The sequence below is a fragment of the Musca vetustissima genome, unplaced genomic scaffold (assembly GCF_032173495.1).
Source record: "Musca vetustissima isolate MV318-11 ecotype Yass unplaced genomic scaffold, APGP_CSIRO_Mvet_v1 utg4091, whole genome shotgun sequence".
NCBI lineage: Eukaryota > Metazoa > Arthropoda > Insecta > Diptera > Muscidae > Musca > Musca vetustissima.
Genome location: NW_026884591.1, coordinates 28,142 through 42,855, shown reverse-complemented (window position 1 = coordinate 42,855; position 14,714 = coordinate 28,142). Strand labels below are relative to the sequence as shown.

Sequence of the window (14,714 nt, the reverse complement as noted above, 5' to 3'; positions counted from 1 at the left end):
AAACTTGTTATGAATAATATTTTCTATAGAGAATCTCATTATCGATAATTTTTTTTGTATAGGAAATCTTGTTATCGGAAGTATAGAAAAATCTCGTTATCGGAAATAGTTTCTATAGAAACTCGTATTAACGTTAATATTTTCTATAGACAATTTTGTTATCGATAATATTTTCTATGAACAGTTTGTTATCGATAATATTAACGTTAATATTTTCTATAGACAATTTTGTTATCGATAATATTTTCTATGAACAGTTTGTTATCGATAATATTTCCTATAGAAAATCTTGTTATCGATTATCTATTATATTAAAAATTGTGTTATCGATAATATTCCTACAGAAAATCTAATTATCGATAATCTTTCCTATAGAAAAATTCGTTATCGATACTTTTTTGTATATTCAAACTTGTTATCGATAATATTTTCTATAAGGAATCTCGTTACCGATTATTTTTTTATAGGAAATTTTGTTATCGATACCATTTTTTATAGAAAATGTTGTTATCGGAAGTATTTTCTGCAGAAAAACTTATTATCGATACTATTTTGTATTGAAAAACTTGTTATCGATTATAATATTTATTGTACATCTTGTTATCGAAGATATTTTCTCTACAAAATCTTGTTATTGATACTATTTTCACTGCATTTGGAGATTTAAGCCGTATTTAGGGCTCGATGTTTTGTCTCCTTTGACCGATTCCAGACAAAAAATTCTATAGAATTTTGCCAATAAAACACTCAAGAAGGTTCGACAAGAATTCGGGTAGAAATTATAAACGATCCTCTTCGATAAAGGCTCCACAAAAAATTCTATAGTTTTTCGTCTGCCATTCTCTGATAGATAATCGCTCAGAATTTCTATAAAAAAATCATTAACCTCCGATGAAGGATCGACAAGAATTTCTGTTGAAATTCTCAGAGATCTTCTGAAAGATTATCGCCAAGAATATAACAGATCGACAAAAATTTCCCATTCCGGGATCTTAAAGTGCGAGAAATGTCGATAATGAATATGTTCAATATGGGTCCATGTTATGACGTAGCCCTTAAAAATTACATTTTTGCACCGAGAGAAGAATAAAAGCTTCCAATGATCCCCAAAGATCCCGATTAATTTTCTTTGGGAGGTAGAAGATTTTGTCCTAGTTTTGCCAACCTGATTGCCTGTTAGTGGGTATGTAATTTTCTCCGAAAAATAAAAACCTCCTGATTGTCGATTTCGAATGTAAGTCCATTTTCGTAACCCCTATATAAGGGTTCCAGATTTTTTTTAGATCCTATTAATTTTTGTCGGTATGTTGAAGTTTCTGCTCTAGTTTTCTAACCTGATTGTCTGTTAAGGTATTTCATTTTCTCCGAGGTTGTAGATTTCGAATATAAATCTATTTTCGTATGTAATCCTATAGAAGTTTCTCGATTATTGTCAGGAAATTCGTGTCAAATACATGAAGCCCTTCTGTTTCTATAATCCGAATTGAAGGCTTGACAAGAATTTCTATAAAAGTTCATCAACGATCTCCCATAGAAGATCGACATAAATTTCTATAAAAATTCGTCAGCGATCCTTCCATCGAGGTTCGTTAAAAATGTCTACAGTTTTCCAGCCCGACTGTCTGTTACTGGGTGTTTCATTTTCTCCGAGGAATAAAAACCCTCATGGTTGACGATTTTGAATATAAGTCAATTTTCGTATGTATATAAGGGCCTCGAATGTATATAAGGGCCTAATAAGCCCTTCTCCTTTAGAGGATCGACATAAATTTCTATAAAATTTCGTCAGCGATCGACAGTTTTCCAGCCTACAGTTTCCCAGCCTGACTGTCTTTTACTGGGAATTAATTTTCTCAGAGGACAAAACCCTATATAAGGGAACTTGTTTAGGAATTTTTGAAGGAGAAGCTCTTGGAAGAAGTTCGGCCTGATTGAACTATATTAGGGTCCCTAACATTTTTAATAATTGTAAATGCGAACCTCATGTTGGAGCTTTTAAAAAGTTCCTGCAGTCGGAATTTGACTATTAATATTAATATTTTAAATTTTTTTCATTTTCTTTATGAAATAAAAAAATTCTAAAATAAAATAAAAATTAATTGTGACTTACGCTCCCAGTACGGTATAGTATTCCAATGTGAAGTGATAATAACAAATCCTTGGTGGTTCACCTTCACGACAAGCGCGGGCACACTCATCAGGAGCCGATAGCGCTGGGTTACGTCTCAATTCCGCTGTGGCACTAGTGGCAAAATCTAAATGCCTAAAGGGGGATTTTGGATTTGGATTGACGACCGTACCACCAATTGAGGGTGATGGTTCATTGGGGTAATGGGCACCAGTGGGGAAACTTCCACGTGAATTAAGGAAACCACTACCACTCACTGTGGCCGGTTGACGTGGCGGTATTGATCCGGTACCTAGACTATTACCCGACAATGGAATGGGCCTCGATGCCGGTTTGCCATTCAGTGCAGGATGTGTTTGAACAATGCCATGAGTGGCCGAAAAGAATGGCGAATCAAAGGGTGTGGAAGAGGAGGGTGTGACTACATGCGATTGCCAAAATGATCCGGCTGGTGTTTGATCGGTTTGTTTGTCTGTAAAGAAGAAAAAGAAAAAAATTAAATTAAAAAATTAAATGGATGTGAGAACAAAAGAAGGTTAGGTTGGGTTGAGGAGATTTTTTTGTTTTTATTTTATATTTTATTGTTGTTGTTTTTTTATATTTTATTGTTGTTTTTTTTAGAACTAGCCATTGTTCATTGATTCCATTTAAAGAGACTTAGGTGTTAAATCTATAATATTATTTACTTTCAATTTTTGTTTTTTTTTTATTTGGAATATTTCGCTTTTGTTGTTGTTTTTTTCTTATTGTTGTTTAAACAATAATTTTTTTCTAACACTTTTTTTTGAAAAGGTATTGGCAACAGATATTGCACAATCTTTTTGATTTAGAGCAGAAAATTAAATGTCGAAAATTTGCGATTACCTTGAATGTGAACACCAACGTCGATGACGATGACGTCGGTCGATGTATCGCCAATCGATGTTTGAAACTGAAATTTGTTGTAGTTGTTGATATTTTTTGTGAATTATGATTTTTCTTTAAAATTTCAAAAATTAACAGTTAATTATAAATTAAAAAAAATGCTCAGATTCGATAAGCAAAGAGGTTGGGCCGGACACCACCAATTGTTGTTGTTCGAACTAGATTCTTGTAGTTGTTTTTGTTGTTATGATTTTTATTAAGTTTCATTATGGGTTTTAAAAATTGATGTTTTTAATTTTTTTTTTATGTTTCGATTTTTTGTAAGATTGTTTTGAATTATAAAGTGTTAATTAAATAAGTGCGGCCTTTTGAGGTTGCTTATCGCAGAATTTGCAACAAGAGTGTTGTTTAAGTATGTGGCAACGATTTTAGACTTAATTAAATTATGTTGTTTAGTTCGGTTATGGAAATTTTTAACACTTGTTGGTAATTACTTGTCGAAGGCCTTACATCTATAACAGGCATTTTTGACGGATTCTTGAAGGCCTTCTCGGTTATTATCTGCATTAGATGCTCAGCAAGAATTTTTATGGAAATTTGTCAAAGGAGGCTATAAAAAATAATTTTTATAGAAATTCGTCAACGAAGCTCCAATGGAGGATCGACAAGAATTTCTATAAAAAATCCTCAACGAACTTACGATGTAAGCTCGACCAGGATTTCCTGTAGGAATTCCCAAATTAAACTCTAATGAAGGTTCGAATGACATTCATCAAGAATTGTTTCGGAGATTCGTCAACGAACTTCCGATATTTTTATAGATGGGATTTTCTATAGAAATTATTGTCGATCCTTCAAGCCGATTTCAGAGGTTTGTTGACGAATTTTTATAGGAATTCTCAATGGAACATTTTTTCGGAGATTCGTCAATGAACTTCCGATATTTTTATAGATGGGATTTTCTATAGAAATTCCTTTCGATCCTCCAAGCCATATTCGGAGGTTCGTTGACGAATTTCTATAGAAATTTTCAACGATAATCATATAGAGGATTTGACAAGAATTTCTATAAAAATTCATCGACATTCCTCCGAATAATGATCAACAAGAATTTCTTCGTCAAAAAAAAAAAAAAAAAAAAAAAACTCCGATAATAGATCGGCTAGAATTTTTATAGAAATTCGTCAACGAATTTCCGATTTCGGTCTGGAGGATTGACAAGAATTTCTATAGAAAATCTCAGGGATCTTTCCATCTATTAAAATATCGTTAGAAATTCCTCGGTCATCATCCAAAAATTCGTATCGATCCTCTAACGAAGCTGCATTGGAGGTGGGACAAGAATAAATATTGAAATTCCTCAACGATCCTTCGAAGTTTTGAAGGCAATAAATTTGTCGTTGATCCTTCGGCAGACGATCGACAGGAATTACTATAGATTACTTCTCAGCGACCCAAGGTTCCTGAGGAATCCTGAGATATTTATCAAAAATGCGTTCGAGATCGGAGGAAATTTCCATTGATCTGATCGATGAATATTTCTAAAGAAATACTTATTAAACGTCACAAAAAAAAAAGTTTTGTAAACAAATACCGAACGATCCACCTAGCCTTGGAAATATTCGTTAAAAATTCACGCCTATAGAGCTCCACTTAGCCTTGCAAATATTCGTTAAAAATTCACGCCTATAGAGCTCCACTTAGCTTTGCAAATATTCTTTAAAAATCCACGCCTACAGAGCTCCACCTAGCCTTTGAAATATTCTTTAAAAATCAATGCCTATTGAGCTCCACATAGCTTTGGAAATATTCTTTAAAAATCCACGCCTATAGAGCTCCATCTGGCCTTGGAAATATTCTATAAAAATCCGCGCCAATAGAGCTCCATCTGGCCTTGGAAATATTCTTTAAATATTTAGACCAATAGAGCTCTATCTGGCCTTGGAAATATTCTCTAAAAATCCACGCCTGTAGAGCTCCACCTGGCCTAGGAAATATTCTTTAAAAATCCACGCCTGTTGAGCTCCACCTAGCCTTGGAAATATTCTTTAAAAATCCACGCCTGCAGAGCTCCACCTAGCCTTGGAAATATTCTTTAAAAATCCACGCCTGCAGAGCTCCACCTAGCCTTGGAAATATTCTTTAAAAATCCATATTGCCTTGGAAATATTCTTTATCCACGCCTGTAGAACTCCTCCTAACCTTGGAAATATTCTTTAAAAATCCACGCCTTTAGAACTCCACCTAGCCTTGGAAATATTCTTTATCCACGCCTGTAGAACTCCTCCTAACCTTGGAAATATTCTTTAAAAATACACGCCTTTAGAACTCCACCTAGCCTTGGAAATATTCTTTAAAAATCCACGCCTTTAGAACTCCACCTAGCCTTGGAAATATTCTTTAAAAATCCACGCCTATTGAGCTCCACTTAGGCTTGGAAATATTCTCTAAAAATCCACGCCTGTAGAGCTCCACCTGGCCTTGGAAATATTCTTTAAAAATCCACGCCTGTTGAGCTCCACCTAGCCTTGGAAATATTCTTTAAAAATCCACGCCTGCAGAGCTCCACCTAGCCTTGGAAATATTCTTTAAAAATCCATATAGCCTTGGAAATATTTTTAATCCGCGCCTGTAATTCTTGAACAGATTATGATTAATGGAATATATTTGTCCATTTCATTATTTTCTATCAATCCATCGCCTGCTTTGCACACATCCTGGCATTGACATTCATGTGTCCATTGACTCCATTACCTCCATTGTGCTTTTGTCGTGAGCCTTCACAGCAGACATCAAATCAATCATCATTTTGTTGTTGAGGACATTGATCCATCATCTTCGTCTGATGGCATGTGGTGGCATGTGTTTGCATTTCTTATTGTAATCGCCTATTTCATTTTTTTTTCATTTTCATTAATTAAATTATCCGGTAAAAGAAAGCATAGCCAATTCAAAATAGAAATAAAGAAAAATAAAACTGAAAAACTTGATATGGAAATTATTTTCTATTATCATAGCTCAGTATTGCAGACAATTAAAATGAATGAAAGAGTAAAAGTGTGTGTGGATAGACATAATACAATGATTTTAATTGTAGGCTATTAAATGATAAACTAGAGAAAAAGAAATTGGAATGATGGCAGAAAAAAAAACTAAAGACTTAGACAACAAACTTGTTTGGATGGAAAAATGCTCACAAAATCGATTAAAATATTTTTGGTAGCTGGTAGCAAGACATACTTAAGATTAAATGAAAACCGTAATGCCTATATAAAGCTTTCGAAATATAATTTAAAAAATTGAAAATATTTTTTAAAAATCTACGCCTATGGAGCTCGACATAGCTTTGAAAATGTTCCCTAAAAATCTTCGCCTGTAGAGCTCGACATAGCCTTGAACATATTCTTTAAAAATCCACACCTAGAGAGCTCGACATGGCCTTGAAAATATTCTTTAAAAATCCACGCCTAGAGAGCTCGACATAGCCTTGAACATATTCTTTAAAAAACCACGCCTGTTAAGCTCGACATGACATTGAAAATATTCTTTAAAAATCCACGCCTATAGTGCTCCACATAGCCTTGAAAAAATATTCTTTGAACATCCCCGCCTGTAGAGCTCGACATAGCCTTGAAAATATTCTTTAAAAGTCCACGCCTATAGAGCTCGACATAGCCATGAAAATATTCTTTAAAAATCCACGCCTGTAGAGCTCGAAATAGCCTTAAAAATCCACGCCTGTAGAGCACGATATAGCCTTGAAAATATTCTTTAAAAATCCTCGCCTGTAGAGCTCGAAATAGCCTTAAAAATCCACGCCTGTAGAGCACGATATAGCCTTGAAAATATTCTTTAAAAATCCTCGCCTGTAGAGCTCGAAATAGCCTTAAAAATCCACGTCTGTAGAGCACGATATAGCCTTGAAAATATTCTTTAAAAATCCTCGCCTGTAGAGCTCGAAATAGCCTTAAAAATCCACGCCTGTAGAGCACGATGTAGCCTTGAAAATATTCTTTAAAAATCTACGCCTATAAAGCTCGACATAGCCTTGAAAATATTCTTTAAAAATCTACGCCTATAAAGCTCGAAATAGCCTTAAAAATCCACGCCTATAGAGCTCGACATAGCCTTGAAAATATTCTTTAAAAATCTACGCCTATAGAGCTCGACATAGCCTTGAAAATATTCTTTAAAAATCTACGCCTATAAAGCTCGAAATAGCCTTAAAAATCCACGCCTATAGAGCTCCACATAGCCTTGAAAATATTCTTTAAAAATCCACGACTAGAGAGCTCGACATAGCCTTGAAAATATTCTTTAAAAATCCACGCCTAGAGAGGTCGACATAGCCTTGAAAATATTCTTTAAAAATCCACGCCTGAGAGCTCGACATAGCCTTGAAAATATCCTTTTGAAATTCACGCCTAGAGAGCTCGGCATAGCCTTGAAAATATTCTTTAATAATCCACGCTTAGAGAGCTCGACATAGCTTTGAAAATATTCTTTAAAAATCCACGCCTTGAGAGCTCGACATAGCCTTGAAAATATTCTTTAAAAATCCACGCCTGTATAGCTCGGAATACCCCTTGTAAATATTCTACAAGAATCAATGCCTAGAAAGCTCGAAATATTCTTTAAAAATCATCAAAAGGACCATGTTCGCCTTCAATAAGGACACCTTAAAATTTTCTGCAAATTCAAAATTTGTCCGTTTTTTTATTCAACAAACTTTCTACGATTTTTGGATCAGAGAGGTATACAAGTCAATATTACAAAAATACCTATTCTCCATACAAATTTGAATATCACTTCTACAATGTTGCCACAAATGTGCATATATATTTTTTCCTCTTTACATGTTCCGAGTCAATTTCATACAGGTTGTGCATTCAAATTCCAACATTTCGTGAAACTTTGTAATTTTTGTGTTTAACTTCCCATTAATTTCCGGTCATAATTCAAAATAGATTCAAGTTTTAATTACCGGATGATTTTGTTCGCCCCAAAAGACAACATTGTTTGTCCCTCATATCCTGTTAGACAAATGAAATGGTTTCATAATCAAATTTCTGGTAATTTACGCGTAGTATTAGTAAAAAACAAAAATTTTGTGAGTGTGTGAATGATGACGGAAAATATTTGCCATCAAATATTAATGAAGGTATAATATGACACACACACACACACCTAAATTTGTAAACATTTTGTTTATATTAGGAAATTGTATGATATAATTTCAAGATGGAGATTGAATGAGTCAAATTCCATATTTTTAAAATCCAGGTTTGATGGAGCTTCACATAGCCTTGGCAACATTTTTTTTTATAAAATTTCACCCATAGAGTTCGTGTAGATTTGAAAATATACATTTGATAATCCACGCCTGTAGAGCTCGATATAGCCTTGGAATAATTCGATATACGTCTGGACATGTTTTTCGTTTTAAATCCCAACCTTAGTGTCCGATAAATTCTTCGTAATATTATCTAAAAAAATTAAGCTTATAATGCTCGACATAGTCTTGGATATATTCTATAACAATCCATGTCTAAAAAGTTCAAAATAACCTGGGAACTAATTATTAAAAATCAGCCATGCAAATATATTTTTAGTGGGACTTAGCCTAGGAAATCTCCGTGAGAACATTCTTTTAAAAATCCACTCCTTTAAATCTCAACGTAGCCTCTTGGAAATGTTCTACACTGCTACAGAGATCTAGAAGCCCCTTAAAAATATTCTTTAAAAATCACACCCAAAAAGCTCGCCATAGACTTGGAAATATTCTTTTAAAAACTCACACTAATATTTCTCAAAAAATACTTTTTTTAAATCCCGCGCATAGAAACCGACATAGTATTGAAAATATTCTTAGAAATCTCGTCAATTGAGCTCGGCATGCTATGCTTATAAAGTTTGCATTAACCTCTTGAAAATCTGCTTTTAAAAAGCCATGCCTCTAGAGATCAACATAGTCCCTGATATATTCTATAAAAAATCCGCACCTATAGATCTCTATATTGACCCTTGGAATTATGTTCCTAAAAATGGTGTCTATAGAACTTGGCAAGATTTTCACATTACTTCAATTGGACAAAGCTATCTATTTTTATTTTTTTTATATATCTTATCGAGTATTTCGTAGATTGACCTCCAAAGTTCGTCTAGATATAAGTTTTCATATTTTAACATCCTGGTATCTTTTGTAAATAAATGACCTTCTGCAAAGGATATATAACATCCTGACGACTTCTATAAATATAATACCTTGTAGAAGAGAACTACCAAAGCATGAAAAACTTTAAGAGATCTTCTAAAAGTGCCCGCTAGCGTAGAGAATACCGCATTACATTTTTCCGATTGTTCTTCTACAGGCCTAATCAGCGACGAACTTCAGAATGATGATGTTTTATATCTTCCTGAGGAGTTCTATAAATAGAATGCCTTCTAGAGGATAATTACCATTGTTTGAGAGGCCTTCTACTGACGACATACCCTTTTTAAAGAGACACTTTTTATAGGTCTTCCATAGACAGAAACCAGTGAGCAAAGCAATATCGTTGGACGGACCGACCATACGATACACTACACGACTACCACGGAACTCTAACTTTCCTCTTGCCCGATTAGAGGCACCTCAACAGAACCTCTTCCTTACACTGACATATTTTCCGAATATTACTAATATTCAGTACAGCTCTTCTAATTACTAAGATTCTAATTACCAGATTCTCTTCACTGTGGGTTGTGTTGTGATGTTCGGCTTATAACTGTGGCCTATAGATTGATCAGAAAAAAATTTTCGGTCCACTTCATCCCAAAATTATTATCTGATCATCACCGAAAATTATAAGCATTGTCCTTGACCATAACTGGAACCTCATGGAACATTTCGAAGCTATCAGCGCTATATTTCCGCCCTTCAGTATGGTAATGGGGTATATGTCCTTCAGGATTAATTATATACGCTATAGAATACAAATTTTGCAATTTTTCACACTTCACATTTGAATTTAGCAAGCATGCTTATTCTTTGACCCGATACCTTTCTCCATGTAAAATTTCGCGATGTTCAGAAAAACCGACAAAAATTAAGTATTCGGTCCATTTCATCCCCTAAATACTAGCTGATCTTTGCCAAAAACAATAGGGGTCTTCATTGGACAGAACCCATCCTACATGAAGATTGGTCCATAACTGTGGCCTGTATCGAGTTTAAAAATTATAGGGCTTTCATAAGCGCGAATTTTCTTAACGGGCTCATAAAAATCGATGAGAACTTATATACAAATTATTTTCGATTGCTTGAGCTCTTAATTTTGTAATAGAAATTCTCGTATGTCCTTTGGTAGTTATAGACCGTACGGTTATAGAATTTCTATTGAAATTCTATAACCGTACGGTCGTTGAGAAATGCCTATAGAAATTTTTGTCGAACCTCCATTAGAGCATATTTGAAAGTATCTATTGAAATTTATGACGAGCCTCCAGAGATGGATTTTTGAGGAATTTCTATAGAGATTCTTGTGAAGCCTATCCCTGTGGGATCGTTGAGAAAATGTCTATAGAGATTTTTGTCGTCCATTCAGCAGGTGTCGTACATTCATCAAAGGATCGCTGAGGCATTTCTCTAGAATTTTTTATCGAACCAGCATTGACGGATCGTTGAAAAATTTCTATAGATACTTTTGAAGAGCCTTCATCGGAGGATGGTTGAAGAATTTCTATATTTCTATAGAGGATCGTTCATAAATTTCTATAGACATTTTTTTCGAGCCTCCTTCGGACGATCGTTGAGGAATTTCATTCAGAAATTCTTGTCGAACTTCCATTGGATAATTTTTGAGCAGCTTCTATAGGAGGTTCTTTGAGGATTTTTTTTTTCGAAATTAATGACGAGCCCATATAAAAGGGTCATTGAAAAATTCCTTTAGTAGTTCTTGCTGACCCATAGGAAAAATGGACATTTTTATTTTTCACCTATTTCCCCTTAATTCTTACTCGATTCACGTTCAAGAATTTTATGACATTAATCGCCACTGCAGCACCATTCATGGTATTGTCTGCCAATATTTTTCAATTTTCTTTTTTTTAAGAATATTTGTAATTAACTGTCACCATAATGACCGCCATCCATGAATTTTAATTAAGAAAATAAAACCTGAATGAAAATTGGCTGCCTGATTAATGAAATGTTTTTTTGGTTTCTCTTTTCTTTAAGCAAAGGAAAAATATTTGCTCAATAAATTTCTATTTGAAATGTACGTGCATAATTGTTTTTATGAATAATTAAAAAGAAAATTCGCTAAAATCAAGAAAACAAACAGGGAGAAAACAAAAGACTTAAGACACAAGCACCAGGCAACAGAAGCACAAAATGAGTACACAGAAAAAGAGACAAATGTTCTATAGATATTAGCCATCTTTAAAGGAGAACAATAATAAAAAAAAAAAACAATAAGAAAAAATACTTTGATGTTTTAATAATATTTTTAAGGATAGGCATACCTAAAAATATGGTAGATATCATAGCGTGATTATTTGACGGAAACTCTGTCATGTGTCTCTTAACAACATATGCGACATTAAATTTATTTTACAGGATATTAAAACAAAAGACTTAAGAAAAAAGCACTCCTTGTGCTTGCATAGTTAAATAGCATTCCACTAAGGGTATCCAAGTATGTTAACAGTGTTTGTTTTTGTTGTTGTTAACTTAAGTAAACATAAGCAATAACATAGGCTACAACATACATATTTAACCATATGCCAATGGACGACGACAACAACAACGAAAGTGAGTGAAGCTAGTTGTTGTTTTTCTTGGTGTTGGCTGATAATGGCCAGCCAAGCATTGTTTGGACTTGGGGTTTTGCATTACAGTGTTGATTTTTATGTTTTCGTTTTGGTTAAGTGGACAACAGCAACAACAACAGAAGCAACAGCAACACCAACAACAAAATAATGTTTTGTTGCACCTGCTCTTGAATGGTTTGCTTGCTGTTGCTGCAGTCTTTGAAATGCTTTGTCAAAGCGAAAGGTAAAGTTTAGCTTTTTTTTGTTTACAAATGGTCTCACCCCACTGCCTTGTTATATTTCATGAATTTGAATGATTATTTGCAGTAGTTGTTGTTGTTTTTGTTGCCGATTTTTTTCTATCTTGCATTCAAGTGCGAAATCATGTTACAAAGTCAAGTTTATGTAAATTTTCGCTTTTAGTTTTTTTCTGTTTGCAAAATAGTGTCTTTCGAAAGAGAAATAAAATTGTCATTCCAAAGAAAAGACAGATCTGTCTTAATCAGCCGCAGGATAAACATCAGTATTTGATTGATCTTCAGATTTGCAGTTTGGTGGAAAAACCTTTCATTTTTCTTTGATTTGAAAAGCTACACAATCTAGACAATGTGTGTCTTGAAATATTTTTTCTATAAAACCGAGGCTACCTCAAGTCATTGAAGAAATATAAGTCCACACTTCTGTATGCCCTTCTAAAATATTATTTAAAAAATCCAAATATTCTTTAAAATAAATCCACGCCTTGAAAAAATATTCTTTAAAAAATCCACGCCTTGGATAGGCCTTGAAAAAATATTCTTTAAAAAATCCACGCCTTGGATAGGCCTTGAAAAAATATTCTTTAAAAAATCCACGCCTTGGATAGGCCTTGAAAAAATATTCTTTAAAAAATCCACGCCTTGGATAGGCCTTGAAAAAATATTCTTTAAAAAATCCACGCCTTGGATAGGCCTTGAAAAAATATTCTTTAAAAAATCCACGCCTTGGATAGGCCTTGGAAAAATATTCTTTAAAAAATCCACGCCTTGGATAGGCCTTGAAAAAATATTCTTTAAAAAATCCACGCCTTGGATAGGCCTTGAAAAAATATTCTTTAAAAAATCCACGCCTTGGATAGGCCTTGAAAAAATATTCTTTAAAAAATCCACGCCTTGGATAGGCCTTGAAAAAATATTCTTTAAAAAATCCACGCCTTGGATAGGCCTTGAAAAAAATTCTTTAAAAAATCCACGCCTTGGATAGGCCTTGAAAAAATATTCTTTAAAAAATCCACGCCTTGGATAGGCCTTGAAAAAATATTCTTTAAAAAATCCACGCCTTGGATAGGCCTTGAAAAAATATTCTTTAAAAAATCCACGCCTTGGATAGGCCTTGAAAAAATATTCTTTAAAAAATCCACGCCTTGGATAGGCCTTGAAAAAATATTCTTTAAAAAATCCACGCCTTGGATAGGCCTTGAAAAAATATTCTTTAAAAAATCCACGCCTTGGATAGGCCTTGAAAAAATATTCTTTAAAAAATCCACGCCTTGGATAGGCCTTGAAAAAATATTCTTTAAAAAATCCACGCCTTGGATAGGCCTTGAAAAAATATTCTTTAAAAAATCCACGCCTTGGATAGGCCTTGAAAAAATATTCTTTAAAAAATCCACGCCTTGGATAGGCCTTGAAAAAATATTCTTTAAAAAATCCACGCCTTGGATAGGCCTTGAAAAAATATTCTTTAAAAAATCCACGCCTTGTGTAGACCCTTGAAAAAATATTTTTAAAAAATCCACGCCTTGTGTAGACCCTTGAAAAAATATTTTTAAAAAATCCACGCCTTGTGTAGACCCTTGAAAAAATATTTTTTAAAAAATCCACGCCTTGTGTAGACCCTTGAAAAAATATTGTTTAAAAAATCCACGCCTTGTGTAGACCCTTGAAAAAATATTTTTAAAAAATCCACGCCTTGTGTAGACCCTTGAAAAAATATTTTTAAAAAATCCACGCCTTGTGTAGACCCTTGAAAAAATATTTTTAAAAAATCCACGCCTTGTGTAGACCCTTGAAAAAATATTTTTAAAAAATCCACGCCTTGTGTAGACCCTTGAAAAAATATTTTTAAAAAATCCACGCCTTGTGTAGACCCTTGAAAAAATATTTTTAAAAAATCCACGCCTTGTGTAGACCCTTGAAAAAATATTTTTAAAAAATCCACGCCTTGTGTAGACCCTTGAAAAAATATTTTTAAAAAATCCACGCCTTGTGTAGACCCTTGAAAAAATATTTTTAAAAAATCCACGCCTTGTGTAGACCCTTGAAAAAATATTTTTAAAAAATCCACGCCTTGTGTAGACCCTTGAAAAAATATTTTTAAAAAATCCACGCCTTGTGTAGACCCTTGAAAAAATATTTTTAAAAAATCCACGCCTTGTGTAGACCCTTGAAAAAATATTTTTAAAAAATCCACGCCTTGTGTAGACCCTTGAAAAAATATTTTTAAAAAATCCACGCCTTGTGTAGACCCTTGAAAAAATATTTTTAAAAAATCCACGCCTTGTGTAGACCCTTGAAAAAATATTTTTAAAAAATCCACGCCTATATTAGGACCTTGTGTAGACCCTTGAAAAAATATTTTTAAAAAATCCACGCCTTGTGTAGACCCTTGAAAAAATATTTTTAAAAAATCCACGCCTTGTGTAGACCCTTGAAAAAATATTTTTAAAAAATCCACGCCTTGTGTAGACCCTTGAAAAAATATTTTTAAAAAATCCACGCCTTGTGTAGACCCTTGAAAAAATATTTTTAAAAAATCCACGCCTTGTGTAGACCCTTGAAAAAATATTTTTAAAAAATCCACGCCTTGTGTAGACCCTTGAAAAAATATTTTTAAAAAATCCACGCCTTGTGTAGACCCTTGAAAAAATATTTTTAAAAAATCCACGCCT

At 33.6% G+C, this 14,714-nt stretch overlaps 1 protein-coding gene across 1 annotated transcript in view; it reads right to left on the bottom strand.

Moving 5' to 3' along the window:
• Positions 1-2,616, bottom strand: part of LOC133331599 (uncharacterized) — a 47,543-nt gene extending 44,927 nt beyond the window's left edge. The window contains exon 1 of the mRNA XM_061539983.1: positions 2,111-2,616. The gene's annotated coding sequence lies outside the window, so the exon portion shown is untranslated. The remainder of the gene's footprint in view (positions 1-2,110) is intronic.
• Between the last annotated feature and the right edge of the window lie 12,098 nt (positions 2,617-14,714).